Source organism: Rhinopithecus roxellana, chromosome 17, assembly GCF_007565055.1.
Source record: "Rhinopithecus roxellana isolate Shanxi Qingling chromosome 17, ASM756505v1, whole genome shotgun sequence".
NCBI classification, from domain to species: Eukaryota; Metazoa; Chordata; class Mammalia; order Primates; family Cercopithecidae; genus Rhinopithecus; species Rhinopithecus roxellana.
In genome coordinates, this window is record NC_044565.1 from 11,174,657 (window position 1) to 11,178,648 (window position 3,992).

Here is a 3,992-nt window from a genome sequence, read left to right on the forward strand (position 1 = left end):
CAGTGAGCTGAGATCGCACCACTGCGCTCTAACCTGGGCAACAGAGCGAGACTCCGTCTCAAAAAAAAAAAAAAAAAAAAAAGGGCTCTCTGGCCTGGGGTAGGCCCTGACTGGCAATGCTCTAGAATGTAGAAAAATACACACTATTAATTGAGCCAAGATTAAGTTTATCCCAGGATTAAGTTTTAGGCCTGGATTTATTCCAGGCTTTGGGCTAGGAGATCCAAAAGCTTCATTATGGTTCATATTTAGCCAGCTGAGCTCACAGTGTTTAGCAAATCCATGTGAGGATTTGGGCCCAAATCCTGTAGTGACAAACACTTTACATTTGCTTATTTTTAAAAGAGCTTGTGGAAGAGATGAGTAGCTGACCATAACTTTGGGGGTTTGGTGTTATAGGAATTGCTCCCTCACTTGCTATGGGGAAAGATGAATACTATATGACCATAAGAGTTTGCTGAAAATTGTCTCTGCTATTCCTGCCACAAACAGATGGAGAAGATTATTTGAGAGAAAAGAGTAAGAAAATGAATCCCCTTGAAGAAATATGAGAGAAGGGAGCTAATCCTTGGTGACAGCATAAGAGACACTCAGACTGACATTAAGAACACACAAGTAGTCCAGAGAATGGAAAAATAGCTAAACTTATATGAAGGTGCTTGATACAAGGGTATCTCATGTTCTGAGGCCTGGCTTTTCCTGAGAAGCTGACAGGCATGGCATTTATGATGGAAAAATAACCCTGGAGGCACAGAAAAACTGATGGCCACAGACTGCAAAGGGATCAATTAGAGAGAAGAAAACTGCTCTCTGGTACAGAAAGAGTGTTTAGAGGAGAAACGGGCCTCTTGGTGTTGCTGTAATTATCCTCTCTCTTTTCTGAATCACCAATTTCTCATTCTATGCAGCAATTCTGTTGTCTTACAAACATGTCATAGTGTCTCATCTTAAAAACAAACAACAAAATCCTTTTTAGTCACTCTTTTTATCCCATTAGTATGTCCATTTCTTCAAAACACTATTACCTCTTATGTATGTATTTGTTTGTTTTTTGTTTGCCTGCTGCAGGAACTCTGATCCATGAAGGCAGGATCTTTTTTTTCTTCTTCACTGCTATTTTGTCCTAGAATAGTATTTGGCATATAGTTGGGGCTCAATAAATATTTCTTGATTGGCTGCAAGAAGTTGAGTAGCATGAAGATATGGAATATACTCATCCAGGTAGAAACAGATTTCTTTCAAAGGTAATTATAGATTCCAAGGACAGATACACTGGGCTGACCTCTGACCCTAGGAGTAATAGAAATAGCAATTCCATAATCCAGTTGGTTATAGACCAGGAATGACAAACACATGACATGCATGTTGCTGCTTCTGCATTCTGCTTTCAGGACAGACATCATTAATCTATCACTGCACTTGCTCCTGAAGAGAGTGGTTACTGCCTCCCTTATTACTGAATCCATAGCACAAATGCAAAGATAAAATTTTGCATGGAAAGATAGGTTTTGGAGACCTTATCAATATGAAAGGCCTAGGTTCTTCTATAAATAATGTTGCATGACCATTAATTCCAGAGTGTGACTACAGAAAAGGAGGAACAGTTGCATGGCTTTAGTTTTGTCTTTTCTAAACAAACCAAATGACACCACAGTTCAATCACCCCACATGTACCGATCAAGGGGACCAGTTGGAGAGTTCAGCATTTAGCCAGGGACAGATGTCAAAATTCAGCCAAGAAAATCTGCCAAAAAAAAAAAGTAACATCCAAAAGCACAGGACAGAGACGTGCTCTACTGGCCATGACTGGCAGCTGTAACTCACCTTCTCAGAGAGCTGCTGTCTCCGGGGAAGTGCCTGGACAGGACACTGAGAATGATAGAAAAGTATGGGTGAGACCAAAACAGGGGCAACTCTTACCCTATTTCTGAATATTTTTTATGGAGAAGGAGGCAAAGAGGATGAGGGTAACAGGGGGATGTTGCCTTTTATTAAAGTGCGGGTGGAATGAATACTTGACTTGTAAAGTTGGGACTTACTACAACTAGCACAAAATCAATAGAAAAGGAGAGTCAACAAGTATTTACCAAGCCTTCAATGGCCTGCATGGGGATCAGTGCCAAGAAACAGTCTTTCCCATGGCTCTGCCTCCTCCTTGACCCAGAGTACCACTCTTTATTATGCAACTAGCACATTAATTGCCTCCAGAACATAAGAACACTACTCATGGCCATTGTGGGGAACTCAGGCCAAAACACAGTCTTCTGCCCAAGGAAGTGGTCTGAAGTAACTTTGCAGAATTCTTGTCAAGATAGTTAACATTGTCAAGCAAACACACAAATAAAACCACTGAGTAGAAGCCAATTCTCCATGTGCTTAGACTCCCTGTTCTTGTCCCATCCCTGCTCTTGACCTCACAATATGAGCAGGGGGCCCTGAGATGACCTCCAAGAGAGGCTAGGAAAAGGGCTTGGCTAGACGTTGGTGAGACTCTGCCCTCTCCCTCCAGGAGAGGAAGAATCATCTGAGGCAGGCCCACATGAGACCAAAAGAATGGGTTTCTGTGTCTCCTCTGGGACTGGCACTGGATTCACAAAGGAGATGAAGGATAGAAGTAGGGGGAGGTATGAAGAGAGATGTTTCCTCAAGAGAATCTGTGTGGGAGCTGAGTCAGTCCTCAGATTGCAATGGGATAGGAATAATGCATTCCAGATCTTCTCATCCAGATCACTTCCCCATCATCCTCCATCTCACCTGTTGTCCTTCTCCCCTTCTGCCCTTCTCAATCTTCTCTGCCTTTCAGTGTCTCAGATGTCTGTATTCTTCAAGAAGCCATGCCCTGTCCCTAATTTCCCCTCCACCCATTACATCATCATTTCCCACACCCAAACTGCTTGGGCCACATTGGCTACAATGGCCACCTCCTCGTAACATCCAGATTTCCAGACACTGTGCAAGGCAACTTATAGATATTGCTGCCTTTAGTCCTCCTGACAATACACACAATATCTCAGTGAGTTAGCCACTATCTACCTTGTGTTAGGAAGCTCAGAGATGTTGAGTCCCTTTCTGGAGGTCAAAAATTTTAAGCGCTAGAGTTGAGATTCAAACCTAGCAGTGTCTGCTCTTAATCTCTATTCTAGAGGTTTTCTTTTCTTTTCTTTTTTTTTTTCTTTTTTGGGTTTAAAATTTTTATTTTTACAAATATACTGGAGAATCATGCAATGCTGCCAGCATTGGATGCAATCCAGGGCCACAAGTCTGCACACTCCTTTGCTACTGGTCCTGTAATGGCAGAACCTTTCATCTCGCCTTTATTGTTCACTATGACCCCTGCATTATCTTCAAAATAAAGAAACACGCCATCTTTTCTACGGTATGACTTTCATTGTCGAATGACCACTGCTGGATGTACCGTTTTTCTGAGCTCTGGTTTGCCTTTCTTGACTGTGGCCATCACCATGTCACCCACACCAGCAGTGGGAAGTCTGTTCAGCTGTCCCTTGATCCCCTTCACGGAGATGATATACAGGTTTTTTAGCTCCTGTGTTGTCAGCACAGTTGATCACAGCTCCTACAGGAAGACCCAAGGAAATCCGGAATTTCGCACCAGAGGACCCACCACGTCCTCGCTTCAACATCTTGAACGCCGGAAAGAGCTATTCTAGAGGTTTTCTAAAGTGTGAAACTTAGAAGACAAGAGTTCTATGAGATTTAAAAATGAATACTCTGGAAGAATTTGAAAAAATTATACTTTACAGATAAACATTATGTACTTGGTCTTGTTATTCTAAAAAAAAACTGCCTCTAAAAATGGCGAATCATATCTTGCACTATGAGTATTTCCTGACGGGGCTGCTGCTGGCCTTTTAGTCCAAGCCTGCACACTGTAGAGTGTTTAGTATCTGTGGTCCTCTCAGCCAAAGGCCAGTGGGGTCCTCAATGTGCACCTAAAAGTGCCTCACATGTGTAAATGTCCCCTGAGGTGTGAA

General features: G+C 42.5%; 1 pseudogene across 1 annotated transcript; it reads right to left on the reverse strand.

The window, feature by feature from the left end:
- Positions 1 to 3,173: 3,173 nt before the first annotated feature.
- On the reverse strand, positions 3,174 to 3,641 carry LOC104674831 (annotated as a pseudogene). The gene has a single exon (XR_749690.2). The product of XR_749690.2 is annotated as a 60S ribosomal protein L23 pseudogene (transcript).
- Positions 3,642 to 3,992: the final 351 nt, after the last annotated feature.